Source organism: Ovis canadensis, chromosome X, assembly GCF_042477335.2.
Source record: "Ovis canadensis isolate MfBH-ARS-UI-01 breed Bighorn chromosome X, ARS-UI_OviCan_v2, whole genome shotgun sequence".
In the NCBI taxonomy this organism is placed as follows: domain Eukaryota; kingdom Metazoa; phylum Chordata; class Mammalia; order Artiodactyla; family Bovidae; genus Ovis; species Ovis canadensis.
The window spans coordinates 16,519,573-16,540,659 of record NC_091727.1 but is presented as its reverse complement, the minus strand read 5'-3'; the positions used below and the strand labels follow the sequence as shown (position 1 = coordinate 16,540,659).

The 21,087-nt window shown below is 43.1% G+C and overlaps 1 pseudogene; it reads left to right on the top strand.

Moving 5' to 3' along the window:
* The first annotated feature begins 9,393 nt into the window (after positions 1 to 9,393).
* LOC138930423 (elongation factor 1-beta pseudogene) lies at positions 9,394 to 11,337 on the top strand (annotated as a pseudogene).
* The last annotated feature ends 9,750 nt before the right edge of the window (positions 11,338 to 21,087 follow it).

Here is a 21,087-nt window from a genome sequence, read left to right as displayed (position 1 = left end):
TTCAACTGCATCTGGGGTTAAGTTTGACTAATCACAGGGAAGATGCTGTGTTCAATTACATACTGTCATAGGCAGCCAACACTGTTGGGGTCTGCGAGGGAGGAGGGCAGAGAAAAGACTGTTGGGGAACAGAGGTGGGGAAGGGCACATCTGGCTTGGGAGGATTTTCCAGGGAAAGAGAGAGATTTGAGAGGAGTTTCAGCTCCCCGCTGTGAGACAAACATGCGGGGGAAGGAACAGGGCCCTTCAGCTCACTCCTCTCCTGCTTTTACTCAGCTCCTGAAACATAGTTTAACTTGGGATCAGCCGACTGCTCAAGAACTAGCAAATAACCCTCTTGTGCAAAGCTCATTTGTGAGCGCGCCCACAGGGCAGGGACAGGGCAGGCCAGAGTAGAGAAAATTCTCACTGAGACCTCAAGAATGTCTTTCTTCCCTCAAAGCATGGGTGCAGCAGTTCCCCAAGTAGCCCATGGGGAGTTGCAGGCCTTGCTCTTGGGATGAAGGTTGCCAGATGCCCATTACAACTCAACTGTCCCCTTCTTTCTGGGCACAGAGCTTGACTACATTTCTGTCTCCTTTGACATAAGGCTTGATCATGTCGACTGAATTCTGGCCAGTAGGATGTGAAAGGAAGCAATGCCACTTCCAGAACTGGGATCTAAGACAGCAGACATGTCTCCTCCATGTTATCTTTCTTCCTCCCACCACCTGGAAGCCACCACAACCTAGCTTCAATCAAACAGCTAACATCAATATCCCCAGGGGATCCCAGAGCTACACAGTAAAAGGAATTAGGGTTTCTGACTGACTGGGCGCAGAGCTGCTTCACTATCTGAACCAGGCCCCTCTGAATTGCTACCTGAAAGACAAATAGACCTCTCGGCTCTGTGGACTACTGCGCTGTTAAGTCTCTTTGTGACAACAACTTAGGCTTTTGCCTTAACTAATACTTTCATTCATTTAACCTCAATGTTTTAGGGCCCCTATGGGAGATTCTCCTCTGGTCTCAAGGTCACCATGAGGCCAAAGGGAAATACTCATGAATTAAAAAATCAAAATATATATAGAACTCTGAAAAGACTGTAGAATGACGGCTGTTTTCCCTGAAATTTTCACGGGAGCTTAGAGGGCAGTATATGTGCTTACGATGTACCGACCTTGCACATGACTCAGCCAAACTGCTTCAAAACAACTTTTTTTCTCCTCAAAGTTTATTCCCTGGCAACTATCATCTTCTGCATGTATGTACCTCATTCTTTCTCTTGCTCTTATGCTACGTACATACACACATACACATACCCCTCCTCCTCCTTCTCCTCTTGGGTTTGTCTCCCCCTTCTACTCTTTCTCTTCTTCTGCAGCCTCCCTCTTCTTCTAGTCTCAGCTCTCTTGTACCCCCTTCCCCATCTGTATTCCTACAGGGTATCCAGGTCACAGAAAACAAAAGACCATCCTTAGTGTCCCCTGTTATTATGAGGCAGGAAAATCAGGGAAACCGAAACAATTTTCATGTTTTTGAAGTCAGGAGGAATAGAAATAATTTAATATTTGTCTCTGTCCTGCCTAGGAAAACAAGTTCCAATGGAGCAGCTACTAAGTACTCACGAGCTAGAACCACCTGGAAGGAAGAGCAACAAACAAGGAAACCAAAGTTCAGAAAATTACTTTCCTGGAACTTATTAATGAAGAACCAAGAATGGACCCTGGTCTGTCAACCACTTGGGCTCAACCTCTAGCCCTCTGCTCCCTCCTGCCCCAATCCCTGCTCTCAAACTTGGAAGGAAGTACATGAGGCCCCTCGACAGAATGTGTACTGGAGCTTTAGCCACCAGATCCACCAGAGAGGGAGGAAGGCAGGCCAGATGCAGGGCTGGGGAAATGGAGCCAGCCATAGAGGCGGCCAGAGCAAAGGCTTCACACCCACCCTACCAGCCAACAATTTCACTCCTAGATATTTACTCAAGAGAAATGACAATACATGCCTGTAAGAACCCTTGTACATGAATATTCATGGTTGCTTATTCATTGTAGATGAAAACAGGAAATAATGCAAATATCCAGTGTGATGGGAACTGGTAAATAAATCACAGTATAGTCACACAAAGGAATATGATCCAGTAATACAAAGGAATGAACTGGCCATATCACTGTTCCAAAGGCCAGCTATTACAAGATGGCATGGAACAAAGTAAGACAAATATGGTAGTCAGTTTTCAAGATGGCTCTCAATGAACGTGCCACCTAGTATTACACTGTACATAGTTCCCTCCTACACCATACCAGACTAGAGTTGTTCTGTGCACACAACAGGATACTGCACGAATGATGGTATGTCACTTCTGAGATTAGGTTATAAAAATCTATGACTTCCAGTAGGCCTGTCACTTGACTGGGGAGAAGCTGTGCTATGAGCAGCCTGAAGAAGAGTACCAAATATCAAAGAACTGAATCCTCCTACCAAGAGTCATGTGAGTAAGCTTGGAAGCAAATCCTTATGAGAGACACACACGAGACACCCTGAGTTCAAACCACTAGCTGCTCAATTCCTGACCTCCAGAAAAATGTGTTGAGCAAGAAATTTTTTTTTTACATCTACTTTTTAAAAAGGAATGAACTGCTGATATATACAACAACATGGATGATCTCAAAAGCATTATAGTGAGTGAAAAAAAGGCAAGACAGAAAAGAGTACGGACTGTATGACTTCATTTGTGTGAAGTTCTAGACGTAAGACAAATATATGAGAGAAATCCCAGCAGAGATTGCCTCTGCTGGAGGGTGGGGACTGACTGAAAAGGGGCACAAAGGAACATTCCAGAGTGAGTGAAATGCACTATATCTTGATTTGTGAGGTTAGGGTTGCCTGTATACATTTGTCAAAGCTCACTGAATAGTGCAGTGAAGAATTGTGTATTTCACTACATGTAAATTACACCTCAAACACACACACTGAGGGCACACACACACACACACACACAAATGGCATTAGAAGAAAAAAGATTATTACAAAGGAAATAGATACATTAAACTTGTAGCTTTTGTTTCTTGCCACATGATGATACAAGGTAGATTTTTTCCCAAACTCATTCTTTACTTATACCTCTTGGCTTCCTCTAGCCTTCACCTCCATTCCATATTGGATAACTGTAGCAAAAGCTCTCCCCCATCCATGAAAACCACCATGCCAAATCTGCTGGGTGCAAATGTACAGCTTCACCTGAGACACACTGAAATGGGCATCCTAGGCTCAACCTTGGGTTGCATGCTTCCAGGTCAGGCTATGAATGAAAAAGACAAGAGCAGGGAGATGATAGGAGGCTCTTTACCAACTCTTAGAGTTCCCCTGGAGAAGGAAATGGCTACCCACTCCAGTATTCTTGCCTGGAGAATTTCATGAACAGAAGAGCCAGGTGGGCTACAGTTCATGGGGCTGCAAAAAGTTCGACAGGACTGAGTGACTAACACTTTCACCTTTTTTTTTTTTTCAGAGCCCATCCCATTGGAGAACTCTGGAAGAGAGGATGGGATGATCCCACCCAAATTATGAGGAAGCTGGGGCATTTATATGCCAAATCCCATGGGTCAGTGGTTGAAGGCTGGTCATGGTGGTGTTAATTCTCCAGAAACTCTATTCTACTGTGTGGGTAGGCAGGGTGGGATCTGGCAGACAGAGAAAGCCTTCAAGCAAAGAAAGGCATAAGTTGGCAGCTGCAATTCAGATCAATATGGACAGAAATGGTAAGACATCAAGGGCTTAGACTTCCCTGGTGGCTCACATGGTAAAGCGTCTGCCTACAATGTGGGAGACCTGGGTTCAATCCCTGGATTGGGAAGATCTCCTGGAGAAGGAAATGGCACCCCACTCTAGTATTCTTGCCTGGAAAATCCCATGGATGGAGGAGCCTGGTAGGCTACAGCCCATGCGGTCCCAAAGAGTCGGACACGACTAAGCAACTTCACAAGGGCTATGGGTGGGGCATTATAACTGTCTGCTATAAGATCTAAACATAGAGGGTCGATATTGTTCCCTGATTGAGTCTGGGGTCTTAATCCAGGTCCCTATACTGGTTAGCTTTTGCTGTGTAACAAACCACCCCAAACCAAGATGGCTCAAAACAATAAATATTTTGTTTAGCTCACAATTCTGTAGATTGACAAGGAAATTTCTATCTGCGTCAGCTCAGCTGATCTCTGCTTGGCCCTCTCATATGTCTGTGGATTTGAGTTAAATGAATGGTTGCTTTAAGCCACTCATTTGGTTGCAGATGGTCACAAAAGCTAACTGACACATGGGCTAAAGGAGCACAATTAGATCACGTGGTCACGTAAAGCCTCACGAGAAGGGCCCATTTAACTGAGTCTTAACAGATGCCAGGAAGATGGGGATGCCAGAAGGGGGCAGAGTGGTCAAGACACAGAGGACAGCAAGTGCAAAGGCTGTGGCAGGAAAGGACTCTATTTGGAGGGAATTGAAGGAAGATGAAGAAATGCCGCTAGGAGTGGACAGAGAGAGAGAAGATTAAGACACTTGGGGAAAACCTATTCCTACTCTGACTCATGAGAGGAAAGTAGCCATAAAAATATGCTTCTTAAGGGGGACACATGTACCCCCATGGCTGATTCATGTTAATATATGGCAAAAGTCACTATTGTAAAGCAATTAGCCTCCAATTAAAATAAATAATTTTTAAAAATAAAAATATGTTCCTGATTAATATCTATCATTAATAGAGCCTTATTCGAAAATACATCCTGAGTACATAGCCTTTTTATTTAATAGCCTTTTTAATTAATAGAGGATATGTTAATAAATGACTCATTGGAAAAGACCTTGATGCTGGGAAAGATTGAGGGCAGGAGGAGAGGGAGACAGAGGATGAGACGGTTGGATGGCATCACTGACTTAATGCACATGGGTTTGAGCAAACTCTGGGAGTTGGTGATGGACAGGGAAGCCCAGTGTGCTGCAGTCCGTGGGGTCACAGAGTCAGACATGACTTAGCAAGTGAACAACAACGCTAATAAAATTATTCCCATTTTTCTCCAGTCTTCTCCTGCTCTTCCCAGCCACCCCCCTCTTCTCCCCAGGCTCACATAGCTACAGGAGGAGGGAGACGGGGTGGAAGCAGATGGAATATTCCTGTAAGTGGAGACAAAATGAGAACTAAACAAAAGAACTCAGCTTCCCTGGTGACTCAGTAGTAAAGAATCTGCCTGCCAATGCAGGACACATGAGTTCAATCCCTGATCTGGTAAGATCCCACATGCCAAGGAGGAGCACCTAAGCTCAGGCACCATAATCACTGAGCCCTCGAGCCGCAGCTACTGAATCTCCTGCATTACAGCCTGTGCTCAGCAACAAGAGAAGCCACTGCAAAAAAATTAATAATAATAAAATAAAATAAAAAAGAGAAGCCACTGCAATGAGAAGCCCACACACTGCAACTAGAGCACGGCCCTTGCTAGCCACAACTAGAGAAAAGCTTGTGCGGCAACAAAGACCCAGCACAGCCAAAAATAAATAAGGAAAAAAAAAAAAAGAGTTCACAGAACAAGCCATTAGTGGGAGGAGGCCACTCAGCAAGTTGGCAATGTGGCCTGCTGGATTCTGGGAAACTCGCTTTCAACTTTGCCACCCTGAAAATGTCCAGCTCTTCTCTGAGTGTTGGTCTTCTCAGAAAATAGCCCAGGTGAAGCCTAAGGCCCTTCTAGCTCTGGTGAAATGAGGTTTTAGGGGACCCAGGAGTTTCATGGGGTTGTGTGTGGGTGAGCAGATGAGTAAGTAGAAATTAATTAATCTCAGATGCTGGAAAAGTATGAAAATAGAAAGGGAGTGAGAGACCTTGGAGGCTTAAGAAGAGAACAGGAGGTGGAATGCGTTCACTAGGTCATCTTGAATTGCACCAGATTTCAGGTCAACAATAAACTAGCCCTCTGATTTCAAACATCTCGTGCTTGGGCACAAATGTGTTTGAAAAAGAGAACAGATGTGGAGGTAGACCAGAACTGAAACCCTCGTCTCAACAGACAATTGAATTCAGCAGGCAAATTCTCAAAAAAAGATTTGTTTAGTTTTGTTTTCATAAATGAAGGAAGCAAACTATACCGTATCTGACATGGAAGCAGGCTTCCAGGACAAAAAATGGGCAAATGTGGAAAGAAAACTAAAAATATTTACCATGCCTGAGGCACTAGTTGAGAGACAAAGGATAGAAACCTGCTTCTGCTATTAAGGGACTATGTAAGATGGAGAAAATCACATCACCTTTCTGGGCTCCAGTTTCCTTTCATGAGGATGTAAGTGGATCGCAGATGGCAAAAACAGCACACGTGATACCAACAGCTCTGTCCAGGCCAGCGAGATGCATCAATCATCAGTCAGCACGATCCTCCCTGCAACATCTAGACGTGTTCTCTGAGTCCCTCGCAACACAGCCCTTCCAGTGACCACTACCAAATTAACAGAATTGACTCTCAAAATGAAACCTATCCACTTTTCTGAACTAGACTACTGGTTCCCAGAGTTTGGGCTGCAGACTCCTGGGAGTCTGTGAGGTTACTGAAAAACGTCTGATGTTAAGTCGTACTCTCACCAAACTTTGTCTCTAGAATCAGTGAAGTGCTATTTTATCATTGTCTTCATTCCCAAAAGAGAACAGGAACATCTAGCCAAGGGCATTTCAAACTCCTCTTCTGTTCTGGAACTTTCTATTCTGAGGCTGAATTTCTCTCTCTCCCCTACCCAGTTCCCTCAGACTTCATTCTTCAAACACTAACATGGTTTCTATTGGTCAGGAAGGAATATCCCAACCTTGGTTGACAGGGGAAAGAACCAGACAGCAGACAACAGCAGGTGAATGACAACAATCATCACTGCTTTGTCCTTGAGATGAGCCATGATCAACTTGAGGGTCATCTGCCCAAACTGCCTCTCATATTTCAAGTCATCTGGCCAGGGTCTTTCTTTCCATATCATCTCTTAGACTTTCCTAAAGGTTTAATAGCATCCCAGATGCAAGCTTAGTTTCTCCTTCAACATTTGGGATGGAAAGCTAAGACCCAAGGCAGTACGGAGAATAGGCTTGGGCACCACCACTAACTAGGTGAATGATCTTCAATAGCTTTTTTCGTCTCTTTGAGCCTCAGTCCTCTCATCTATAAAGTGGGAGAGTTGTGGTGATAAGACAATGCATGTGAATTGCCTAGTACAGTACAGAGTCTGCCCCCTAGTAGGTATTCAACAAATGATATTCATAATGATGATAGATGTTTCCTGGACACTTCCTATGATGTCAGGTATTCTGTTAAGCATGTTAACAAACAACCTGTTTAACCAAATGTATTTCCTTTTGGTGACAGGTCACAAAACTAGCAAAGCTTCTGTATCTCAACTTTTGGATTCCAGGTATTGGCTAATATAACATGACAGAAACTATACTGTGTGAGTTCTGAGCCTGGGACCTGAGAGATGGTGCAGCCTTCTGCTGCTGCTCTTGGGACTCAGCCCAGCTGCTGTGTAAACAGACCTGGCTTGGTCTACTGGAGAGTGAGGGACAAATGAAGCAAAGCCATGCTTTCCCAGCTAGAGTCATCCTAGCCCAACTAGCCCCGAGCCAACACAGCCGCTGACCTCATGCATATGAGTCAGCTGAGCAGGCAAGCCTGACTGAAATCAGCAGACCTGCCTAGCGGATCCCAGGACACATTGCTGCCCCACAGAATTATGAACTAAATAAAGGATGGTGGTTTTCAACCACTATGCTTTTGTGATGACTTGTAATACAAGCCATTTTCTTCTTGACTACACAATTAGACAACATTTCCCACGCTCCTTTGCTCCTAGATTGGTCATGTGACTAGTTCACCCCAATGAAATGTGAGAAGAAAGTGGCATGTGTCACTTTCATGCCAAAGCAGATTAGAAGCTGGTGTGCCTTCTTGCTTCTTCTTCCTTTGTCAACTGAATGGATGCACAGGTTCCAGCAAAGGGTATCAACACCTTAGGGGATGCGGAGCCACAATATGGAAAGAACCTGGGTTCCTGAATCACCACATGGAGGAGAGCCACCCACCATATGAAAATATCATATCCATCTGGACTTCACACAATCAATTAATAAACTTCAGTTGTGTAAAGCCACTGAAGTACGGGAAGGTGTCCGTTATGGTAGTTAGCATTATCTTAAATAGCACAGGGATTATATATTTAAATTATCCCCATTTGCCAATAGAGAAACTGAGTAAAGAGAAAGTAAGCTAGTACAAATCTGAATATGAAACTAGGCTGTCTGATTCACAGCAACTCCACATATTAGCTACCTGAGGTACTTGTCACAGTCAATCTTATTAAGAGCCCTTGAGGCCCTCATTAATGAGTTCCTGTGTAGAGACGCAATACTACTAGACTTTACCGTTTCTTGCTCTTCCCTCATTCCCAAAACTTCATAGACTTTGAGGTCTGCGTGAAGGGAGAAATTCATACTGATGTCCCTGTCTCTTCAGATGCTAGCTGCCCCATCTGTCATAGTCAGAGAGAATGGCCTAATAACTCTGCAGCTACAGAACCTCTCACTTATGAGGGAGCTGGCTGCAAGCGCAGCTTTCTTCAGAGCTCCGCCTCTGCCACAAGGGGCGCATTCCTGTGCATTTCAGCACTCTCCCTGCTTCCAATGCCTCTCCTTTCACTTACACCACAACCTCTCTCCACATTTCAAGGATGAGGGCAGTGGAAGGGAGAATGAAACGTTCATTCCCTTTGGTTTCATTCAACAGTTGCTCACTGAGCACCTACTATGTGCCATGTATTGTGCTGAGCCCTGGCAATGCAATGAAAATAAAACCCGGTAGAATCCCTCCCCTCCCCAAGCTTATAGCTAATGGGAAAAGGCAAAACAGTACATGGGCCGCTGATCAAGGTGTGAGTCTGCTTAGTTCTCTGTGAATATCCAGGACAGATGAATGATGGTGTATACAGTGATTCTTTTGCCAACATCTAGGGCAGCAATTCTTCATGTTAGCCTGAATGAGAATCATCCAGATAGGCTTTAGTTTAAAAAGCACACCATAGGGCCTGACCCTCAGAGATTTTGATCTGGAACATCAGGAGTATGGACTCAGGAAATCTGCACCCTTAACAAACTCACTGGGAGGTTCCAATTCACGTTGTCCTTTGAGAAACTCTAGTCTGTAGCAGGGGTAGGGTTTTCTTAGAACATTGTAGATGTGGTCCTGGGACTCATGGGCAGATGTAGGCCAGGCCTTTGAAGCCAAAGGCTGGGGGCATCAAGTAGCACCGTAATGGTACCCATAGCTGCTAGCAAGTCAGCACCGTAGAAGACCCAGAAGAACAGAGAACAAAGATTGGTTAAACCCATCAAGTCCCCATGGAAAGATGGAGAGCAAGGGCACTGAGGTGATAAATAACACGCTGAATGTGAGTATGCAGAAGCCTTTCAGGGAAGCCGCTTGTGGGAATACATTAAAATAGTATAACAAACAATGGCACTTTCTGGGAAACTCAGATTTTTCTTACCTTAAATCAAATCTTCAGGGAAGAATTCATATGCCAAACAGCAGCACTGAATTGTTGCAAGAAGAGGCACCCACAGCTGGATCCTTAGCCAAGGCCCAGCTCTGGGAGCAGATCACCGCCCTTTAATAAGAGACTTGGTTCCTAATGATACAACAAGGACAAGTGGGTAGAAATCACAGGCAAGAAGTTTAGTACGCTGTGAACAAGAATTTTCAAATAATGTAACAATGGAACCGTTTGCCTTTTGGGGCAGCAAACTGTTTTTGAAGAATTCAAGTCAAGCCTAGATGCACTGCTCTAAATCTATCAAGTTCTCTTTGTATCTAGAAATACAAAAAAAACAAACAAACAAGATTAAGTCACTGTCCCTTGTCTTAATGGAATCATAGTCTAGTGGCACAAAGAAAGTATGGCCCGTGACTATAATACGGTACAATGAGGCCATGACTCAACTGTCCCTGGAGACCGCAAGAGTGCAGGAGAAGAGGTTTGGACTCAGATAGAAAGGTTGGGGAAGGCTTCCTAAAGCCAGTGTCATGAGATGTGAATGCTAAGACACTCAGAGAAGGAGAAGGAATGGCATTCAGAGCTGGAAAGGCAGGCGCAGATTAGATCAGGAGGAATTCTTGGGCTAAGGAGAGAGGTTATCTTGATAATGGTGAGGAGCCACTGAAGGTTGACCCTAGGTGGCATCTGGAATGAAAGTCACCCAGTTGTGTCTAACTCTTTGCAGCCCCTTGGACTATGGAATTTCCCAGGCCAGAATACTGGAGTGGGTAGCCATTCCCTTTTCCAGGAGATCTTCCTCAGGGATCGAACCCAGGTCTCTCATGTTGCAGGAGGATTCTTTACCAGCTGAGCTGTTAGGGAAGCCCAAGTATACTGGAGTGGGTAGCCTATCACTTCTCCAGGGGATCCTTGCAACCCAGGAATCAAACCAGGGTCTCCTGCACTGAAGGCAGATTCTTTACCAGCTGAGCTACCAGGGTGACTTCTGGACCCATTTTCAATTTAAAAAAAATTTCTTCAAGTCTAGAAAACTATTTGCTTCTTTTCAATTACTTTGTAAATTGGTAATATGTATGTAAAATCAATGCAATTTTAGTCACAATTCAGCATTTCTAGAATCCTGTGATGTGAATGAGGTGGTATTATAAATCAGGAGAGATTCTTAATAAATAATATTGGCCCTTTTTACCTCTTAGCACTCAGCTCGTCCACCTGCGCTCCTCTTTCTTTCCTGTTTCCCTCTAGTTAGTTCCGAGATCAGCTGTCACCATGGGTTTTAGAGACTCAAAAAGCACCACCAGCCTCCAGGTGTTAAGCAACTACTTGGTGGAGGAGTAAAGGAAGCCTTGGGCAAGTATGGCCCTGCTAGTATGGAAGACACCATGGGAAGTGGGGCTACAGTGAGTGAAGACTGATGACACTCATTTCTTGGGATCTGATGAGGAGGGAAGTGAAGAAGCCAAGAAGCTAAGGGAAGAACGCCTCACACAGTATGAGTCAAAGAAAGCCAAAAGACCAGCACTTGTTGCCAAGTCTTCCATCTTATTAGATGTGAAACCTTGGGATGATGAGACAGATAATGGCAAAACTAGAGGGGTGTGTCCGAAGCATGCAAGCAGATGGCTTGTTCTGGGGCTCTTCTAGACTAATCTCAGTGGGCTATGGAATTTTAGAACTTCCAGTACAGTGTGTAGTTGAAGATAATAAGCTTGGAGCAGAAGTGCTGGAGGAACAAATCACTGCTTTTGAGGAGTATCTGCAGCCATGGACGGGGCTGATTTCAACAAGATCTAAAGTCCATCATGGATTCGTGCCTCTAAATATAGTGGTGGTGGTGGTGGTTTAATCACTCAGTCGTGTCCAGCTCTTTGCAACCCCACGGATGGTAGCCCGCCAGGCTCCTCTGTCCATTGGATTTTCGAGGCAAGAATACTGGACTAGGTTGCCATTTTGTTCTCGAGGGGATCATCACAACCCCAGGGATCAAATCCACATCTGTGTCTCCTGCATTGCAGGCGGATTCTTTACCACTGAGATACCAGGGAAGCCTACACACACACACACACAACACACACACACACATACACACAAGAAACCTTTCCCTACACCCAGATTGTAGAGAAATTCACTTATATTTTCTTCCAGTACGAGCGTGGCTCATTTGAACTTTTAATATACATCTCACTCTATCTTACAAGCATAAATTCCAAATGGATCAGGGATCCAAATGTTAAAACAAAAAAGCCGCACTCATACTGGAAGAAAATATAAGTGAATCTGCTACAATCTGGGTGTAGGGAAAGGTTTCTTAACTATGCCTCAAAATCTAGAGGCAGTAAAAGAAAAGTTTGACAGGTTTGATTACTTAAAAACAAAATTTTGCATGCCCCAAAACATTATAAACAAAGTCAAAGCACAACTGACAAATGGAGAGAAAAATTCTTAAACAAATCATAGGAAAAAACAGTACTATTCCTAATATACAAATAACTCTTGAAAATGGGGGGGGACAAAGGGCTGGGGGAGGGATGTGTTCTGGAGTTTGTGCTTAATGGTTATAGAGTTTCTATTTGGGATGATAGAAAAATTCTGGAAATAGACATTGGGGATAGTTGCACAACAGTATGCATGTACTTAATGCCAATGAAATGTACACTTAAAATGGATAAAATGGATAAAATGCAAGAGTTACGGCCTATATACATATGTCTATATATACTATGCACGTGTAAGCGCTCAGTCATATTCGACTCTGCAACACCATACACAGTAGCCTACCAGGCTCCTCTGTCCATGGGATCTCCCAGGCAAGAATACTGGAGTATTTGCCACTTCCTCATCCAGGGGATCTTCCCGACCCAGGGATCAAACCCATGTCTCCTGCTTCTCCTGCACTGGCAGGCGGGTTCTTTACCACTAAGCTACCTGGGAAGTCCCTATATATACTGTACACACACACATATATAACCACTATAAACATTGTTTAAATCACTGAAAAAAAAAAAGAAAAAGGACAAAAAAATATCTAATGGAAAAATCAGAAAAATTTTTGGACAAGTAGTTCACAAAGAAATTATAAAAATGGCCCTTAAATGTAAGAAAAATGTTGAAACTCATTCATAATTAGAGAAATACAAAATACAGCAATATTAAGAAATGCTCTCTAAACTATCAGATTGGTAAAAGTTTATTATGTTGACAAGACTGTGAGAAAAGTGGCATTCTCCTACATTATTGGTGGGCACGCAAACTGGTACAATCCTTCTGCAGGAAAGTTTAGCACTATGCGCAGAATTACATATGCAAGTTTGCTTTTGATCCAGCAATCTCTCTTCTGCAAAAAACATCCCAAAATACAAGAATACATATGTATAAGATTATTTGTAATTACAAAATATTGGAAACTACCTTAATGTTGATGCATGGGAGACTGACTGAATAAATAAATGAGGCACTGACACAATGGAACACTATTTGCAGGTGCAAAAAAAATAATGAGGGAGATATCTATAAACTGATTTGGAATGAATTGCAAGATGTAATGGTAAGTGAGAAGAAAAAAGCACAGTACAAAATAGTACCCATAGTAAGCTCCCCTCTGTGCGAGAAAGAAGAGGAAGAAGAAGATACACATGGGGACTTTCTTGGTGACTCAGTGGTTGGGACTTGGTGCTTCCAATGCAGGGGGTATGGGTTTGGTCCCCGGTCAGGGAACTAGGAGCCCTCATGCTGCATGATCAAAGAATAATTAATTAAAAACTCAAACTAGAAAACATGGGATACTTTTTTAAAAATAAAATACACCTGTTCAACTGTGCAGAAGAAATGGAGAAAAGATAAACTAGAAACTGAGGATGCTGGGTAACTATAGGGGATAAGAGGGAACAGAGTAGGGAAAATGGGGGACTGGGAACAGCGTAGCAGAGATGAGAGGGAAGTGACATTTTTATGAGCATACATCTTTGTTTAGTTCTGGCTTTTAGAACTTTGTTAATGCTTTGATTACCATAAAAAAATGATTAAAACCAGGATGTGAAAAGAGCTCAAGATGGTATGCAATTGGCAACAAATAAGTGTAAGTTGTTACAAGTGAACAATATAACCACACTTAAGGGAAAATAACTAACCTAAGTAAAATTTTAAACAGAAGTTTGATTATATACCTTACAGTTAAAGACATAAAGAACTGTATATTATTCTCTAGTTAGTAAATTGTTTCTCATGGAGGTTTAGTTTAGCACTTCCAAAACTACTTTATGTGTGTATTAGGACTAAGCAAGTACATAAATTTATCATGGATAATGAGAAACAGATTTCTCACTGTTGGGGAAAGGAATTACAAACAAGAAAAAGAGGAAAGCTAGGGTGAACTCCGTAATGATGGACAGGAGGAAATATCAATAGGAGCACATGGTTTTTTAAACACATGTACATAATGAGATGAAGAGAAATAAATCAGGTATGTGTTATAGGTGTGAGCATGCATGCGTATGTTGTCTCCTCCCATTTACTGAGGGGAAAGTAATGACACCCCAGTAGCAGGAAGCATACCTATCCCAACATCTTGGTTTCTAAATACCATTCTTCAATAAAAAGAACCAGAGTTCCCTAGAAAAATGGCTATTTCAGAGCTAGGATAGGGAACATATAAGTTAAACCTGGCATATCTTATGATGCCAGAAAGTAAGGAAGTGCTCAGGAAATGACGAGGTGTGCTGAAAGGACATGGAACCAACTCAACGGAGCTTCCAAGGGTCAAATCTGGGACAATCTGACCAACAAAATAATCACAGCAATAGATTATAACCCATAGGAAAAATATCTATACTGATATTTTTATATATATTTATAATACATAAATAAGTAAAATATCAGCTCCTCCTTGCAGTAGAGCTCCAATCAATAAATGTAGAAGAAATGTTGGAAGCTGAGAAACACTACTTGGCAAAGACCACAGTTATTCTTGTTGCAGGTAAGAATCATTGATGGGTGCTAGTATGGACTGTGTTCCCTCAAAATTCACATGTTGAAGCCCTGACTCCAATGTGTTTATATTCGGAGACAGGGCCTTTAAGGAGGTAATTGAGGGTAAATGAAGTCAGAAGAATGGCAACCTATTCCAGTAAGCCTGATATCCTTACAAGAAGAGAAAGAGGCATGGGGGATGCACAGACACAGAGAAAAGACCACGTGAGGACACAGTGAGCCATGTACAAGCTAAAGAGAGAGGCCTCGAGAGAAGCCAATCCGGCCAACACCTTGATCTTGAACTTCCAGCCTCAAGGACTACGAGGAAATTAATTTCTGTTGTTTAAGCCACTCAGTCTATGGTATCTTGTTACGGTAGCCCTAGCAGACTAACATGGATGATAAAATTAGTGTGTACAAGTCATCAGCAGAAGATATTCACATCATCTCATTGTCTTTCCTCACAAGACACGTTTTTTAACTACAAGGGTTGAAACAGTAACTTTATATTGGATGACCCTGTAGATCCCACCTTAACTAAGTAATCAAGGTTAACATTACTATTAATAAGACACTGACATCATGAATCCCTGAGACAACAGACACAACATCATTGCTGTTGAATTGTTGCCTCAAATGCAAACCTCAATTTTAAAAAAATGAAAAAATATTAGACAAATTCAAATTGAAGGGCACTGTACAAAATAATTGACTAAAACTCTTCAGAAGTATAAAAGTTATGAAAGACAAGTAAAAACTGAGGAGCTGTCACAAACTGCAGGAGACTAAAGAGACAAGACAACTAAATGTGATGTAGGACCTTGGACTGGATCCCAGACCAGAAAGAGACATCAGTAGGAAAACTGGCAAAATCTAGATAAATCCCATAGACGAATTAATAGCATTTTATCAATTAATATTTTATCACACCATTTTTGCAATTTCTCTGTAAATCTAAAATTATTTCAATGAAATTTTTAAAAGACCCAATGTTGAGTTAAAAAGAGTTCAGAATGTTACACTGAGTTTCTTTACATATTCTTCTAAAATACACACACACTTCCCAGGTGGTGCCAGTGGTAAAGAGCCCACCTGCCAACTCAGGAGACCTAAGAGATGCAGGTTCAATCCCTGGGTTGGGAAGATCCCCTGGAAGAGGGCATGGCAACCCACTCCAGTGTTCTTGCCTGAAGAATTCCATGGACAGAGAAGCCTGGCAGGCTGCAGTCTGTGGGGTTGCAAAGAGTTGGACACAACTGACTCTGATGCTGGGAGGCATTGGGGGCAGGAGGAGAAGGGGATGACAGAGGATGAGATGGCTGCATGGCATCACTGACTCGATGGACGCGAGTCTGAGTGAACTCCGGGAGTTGGTGATGGACAGGGAGGCCTGGTGTGCTGCGATTCATGGGGTCGCAAAGAGTCAGACACGACTGAGTGACTGAACTGAACTGAACTGAAGTGACTTAGCACGCACACACATAAACAATGAAAAACGTTATTCATAGATAGATACATATGTACCAAAAAACATACAAACCTGAGCTTGACAGTGGTTTGGTTCTCAGTGTTGGCTGCACAGTGGAATCAACTCAAGAGCTTTAAAAGCTACTGATGCAGGCTATCTTAGAAGAAAGAAAGCTACAGTCCTTTCTTTGGCCACCTAGCACTCCCTAGTTTTAAGAAAGAAAACTAAGACCTATTCACATCTACACTAAACAGGGGTTTCAAAATACACACAAAAACATGCTTACAAGTCTGGAAAATCATACTGAAGTAGCAAATAAAAATCACTCTGGCTTGGAAAAAAACTGATGCTTGAGTTCTTCCCTTCTTTCTCTCCCCTCTTTTTGATCTTCTCTGTCTTGTCTGAGATCCAAGTACAAGGGATTTCTAAAAGATTCTCAGGTGATCCTGACTGTGTATCCTGGGTTAAGAACCACTGGGCCTGAAGGAGACTAAAGAAATCAGTGTTGGCTGCCACTGCAGAGGGAGGGAAAAGCATGGAATCAGCAGGAGAAAACCAACTTTACTTAAAATCTGAAGGAAAAATTACTAAATGTTAGGATGTATAATTCTGGAAGATGAGACCACAAGTATTTGTCACATTATCCTCGTTTGTCTCAATTTCTTTAAATTTATAACATTTTTCAAAAAATAAAAACAAGCTTATTTGCCAGTCCATAGGAGTATCATTTTGATGAATGTAAGATATAATCAAAAAACATTGTTAGTTTCATTTTATAGAGACAAAGAAACAAAGAAATAAAGAAACATGGGCTTCAGATTTGCAGCTATTAAAGGCTCACTGGAAGTCCCATCAGTAATTTTGACATCTTCTCCAGACCTCTTCTGAGAAGGCAATGGCACCTCACTCCAGTACTCTTGCCTGGAAAATCCCATGGACGGAGGAGCCTGGTAGGCCGCAGTCCATGGGGTCACGAAAGAGTCGGACATGACTGAGCGACTTCACTTTCACTTTTCACTTTCATGCATTGGAGAAGGAAATGGCAACACACTCCAGTGTTCTTGCCTGGAGAATCCCAGGGATGGGGGAGCCTGGTGGGCAGCCATCTATGGGGTCGCACAGAGTTGGACACGACTGAAGCGACTTAGCAGCAGCAGCAGCAGCCAGACCTCTTGTCCACAGCTGAAACACTTGCTCTAGGGATTCACCCTTAATAAATTTCTGGTCAGTGCTATAATTTGGTGGCTCAGTAAATTAGAAGAACAAGTGGTTAGATGGGAACAATGACAGTGATGTTGTTTATAAACAGAAATTAATCTTAAAAGATAAGCATTTGCAATTTCTAAGTAATTCTGAACAGGCTAGTATTCAGCCTGTTTGCAATAGCTTTGGCTGGAGTGGTTGTTCTCAGCCTGAATGGCTGGCTGCGGTGCTGCACAACTGATAAATATTTTGAACTTCCACCTGAGTCTTGTTAATCTGTTTGTGCTGATCTGTTTGCCCTTTTTCATCTTGCTCTGCAGTGGGTCCAGTAGCCCATCTCAATAAGAATGCCACTTTGCAGCCAGAAAACAGAGGAAGGCTGGTGACTCTCAGAGGGGATCAAGTCCATGATCATCAGGAGGCTTTGTCTAACCAAGCATAGAGAAGGTACTCCAGCAAAAAAGAGTCTCAGGTGATGTAAGGAAAGCTATTGTGGGGGAAAACTATATTCAGTGTTGGAAAAGGGGGGAAATGAATGCTGAACAAAAGAGAAAATGTGAGTTTCAGTCCCATTTCCACACAGTGGCTATGACATGTTCTATTTTTATTCCTCCTCTTGTGGTCATCCATCTCCCCTTTTCCTTCCTTTCTTAAAGACTTCAGTCAACAAACATTTATTTATCCAAAACGAAGTCTAAATGTTTCTGGAAATAATTTGGCTTCTCTGACATTATCAACAACTGCCTTGCCACTCAGTAGGAGAAAATCTCTCCTCCATAATTAATGGGACAAAGGAAACTTCATGAAATGGTTGTTTTCTAAATTATAATGTCTTTATCTGGTCCTGTGTGCTCAGTAGGATAATACTGCACAAAACTTAGATGATCACATATTCATTAAGCTGACAGCCTCCTCTGCACCCCATTTTACCTGTTCAATGCCTCTATCATCATGTCGAGTGCTGGTTAATTTCTGATCCATCTGTCTTTCCACCAAACCATGGGTCTCTCAAAGGCAAGAATCTTGTCTTATTATTTGCATATCCACAGTGACTAGACCTCAGTGAACCCTCAAATTAGCATGTCCACCTGTTGCTGGCTTCCCTCTAGAGAAAATTCTTTGCCTTTTTCTAGGTCAATGCAGTAGAGGCCACGGTGTGCCTCTCCAGTCCAGTCCTCCCTTCAGGACCGTAGTGCTCCTTCCATCCCCAGCTCCCTGACTGGAGTGCTGGGCGCCCAGCATTCCCCACTTAATGGAAGAGAGCTGCCTCAGCAACGCTGTACCCCTTCATGAGGGTCCATGTAGAGAGATGAAGACTTGGGCCCTCGTCCTCACCCCCAGACAACTCTGCAAAGGTCCTCCCTGCTCCAGCATCAACAGAGGCCTATGTGGCCACAGCACTGAAGCTCAAATTCTCCCTGGCCTCATTCCACTGCTTTCTCTTCTCTCCCAGGTGCTAGTCCTAACAGCACCCCTAATACACTCAGCAGACTGATCTGTCCATCAGAGTCTGCTTCCTGGGGAGCAGGCCAGGCAATGCTTTCCAACCGCTGTTAGAGACGTGTGCTTCTCACACCCAAGCCATACAACATGGATGCCTGTTGGAGACCAGATCTACATCTGAGCTGAGTCTTCACTAAAGACACCAGAGCATAAGGAGACAGGGCCACCATCTCACTCACAAGACACCCCTCTGTTCCCCAGTGCCACTCCTGCCCACTCATCTAGAAACGTCTTCACATCCCTACTCAGACACCCTGTTAGGATCACAATCCAAATAGACGAAAATTCCCTCTTTGGGCCAAAATAACTGTAAACTGAACACTGTGTAGTTAAAACTGAATCCCTCTACAGGAAGCGCCTGCTTCCAATATCTTTTCACAGCTGAGACACTCCAAGCTCTAATCCCAGCTTCATACAGCAAAACCCTCAGCTCGGCAGAGGTGCCCCTGGCACAGACCAGCTGCTGCTCGGGTTTTCCACCACTTGGCACTCCTCTCAGCTGGGGATGGCTTTGTAATTCCTGTGAAGGAGATGGCCCCCTCTGCCTGTGGGCAGAGCTCGGCTAGTCTAGCCCCGAGCCCACCAGAGATGAGAATCACTGAGAGGACTAAGACGATGGGAACTATCAGGCATAGGTGTGACCTGACTGGCTTTCAGTTCATAGCTAGGGCAGCTAAGTCCCGACACTTCTACTCTGACCTGTCTGCCAGCTTGTCACCTCAGATGCGGCAGTAAACACCCAACACCAGTCATGCAAACGGCTGGGTATCACTGAGCAAATGTCTCTTTGTTAGTCATGTAGGCCTTTTCATCTATTTCCCCCTCTGTCTGTGGAACATTCTCTCATGCCCACAAAAAAAGAAAGCCTTCTCAGGAGACACTACCATTCCTTTTTAAACCATCCCCTTCTCAAGCAATACAATTTTTCCTTTGTATTTGATAGAATCAAAATCAGATGCTTTGACATCAGGATATCATAAACTGTACTCTTGGTGTTTCATCGTAATAGCAGGTTTGGGACTAAAGCCAAACAGTGGCAATTTCCCCCTTTCAAAGAAAAACTGCTTTCAAGAATTAAACAAAATTCTCCTTCTTTATACCATCTTCAACAGACCCTTCCCCAAACCATGGTACATTATTTGAAGAAGAAGATCATTTTGTAGAATATCTTGAATATTTCCATGTTTTAAATCAATGCATTCGATGTCTTCAGCAAAAATAAATAAAGTGGAGGCTTTAGCAAATCATTTTAGAGTCACAGGCCAGGTAAAAATGAAGGTGAAATCTGGTCTAAAAGAGGAATTAAAAAAAAAAACAAACAACCAAGTAGAGGTGGAAGAGACTGTCCTGTCTTGCTCCACAAGCAGGGAGAATCAATCTAGAATAGAGATTTGATGGACTTTAATCGTATCCCTGGCATCTGGGCACCTTATGGCACCCAAACATTTTTATCAGGCAATGTTTGCAAAGAACTAGAGAAGCAACAGCAATTCAGAAAAAAAAAAATTTTTGGTTTCAGGATGGAAACAAGTAATCAAGAAGTCAGGGGGCGTATTATTATGCAACAAGAAGCAATGGGTTTATAAGTAAGTGGTGAAAGAAATGACTTAGTAAACAAACCTTTTTTCCCTCTAAGAAGAAAAGAAGAAGATCTAGAGACCATTTCAGGACTTTTTAGGAGGTAAAATTTGAGGTTTGATCTTCTCTGAAGATCCAAAAGAGTGGGTAGCCCTTTTGAAGCCACCATAAACGCTGACCATACAACTGCTTTAGATTTACTCTGGGACTATGAACTGGGATAATTTTCTCAGATGGAGGTTTTGTCATGGCAGCTAGCCCACCAGGACAAAGTGATTGTTCCTTCTGCTTCCTGTACTGCAAGTTGGTTTATTGCAACCCCTGTGCAATGAGTATCCCCACCAATCATCCTCATCTAATGGAGAGAATGGTGGCAGCGACGGTGACACTGATGATGGAGATGAGAGTGATGAGGGTGATGGTGGCAGGCATGCGATGCTGGTGGAAATGGGAGTGGTGATGGTACTGACGATGATGATCGAGCAGAGGAGATGATGCTGGAAGATGACAGTGACAATGTGCTAGAGACAGTGGTGATGCTGATGTGGCAAGAGCGGTGACAGTAACGGTATTTAACAGTACAGGTGATAGCAGTGCTGGTGACGATGGTGGTGATGTTGATGGAGATTAGCATGATAATGGTAACAGTGATGATGGCGGTGGTAGTGAAAGCAGTCACTTAACAATGGCAGCATGGCGATGTGGTAAAATATAGGGGCAAGGCTAGTCTCTTGCAGAGATTATGTCTCTGTTCCAAAGGCTGCAAGATCCTATAATTCATTTCTGAACTTCCTTACTGAGTTCAAAAAGTATTCATTCAGCAT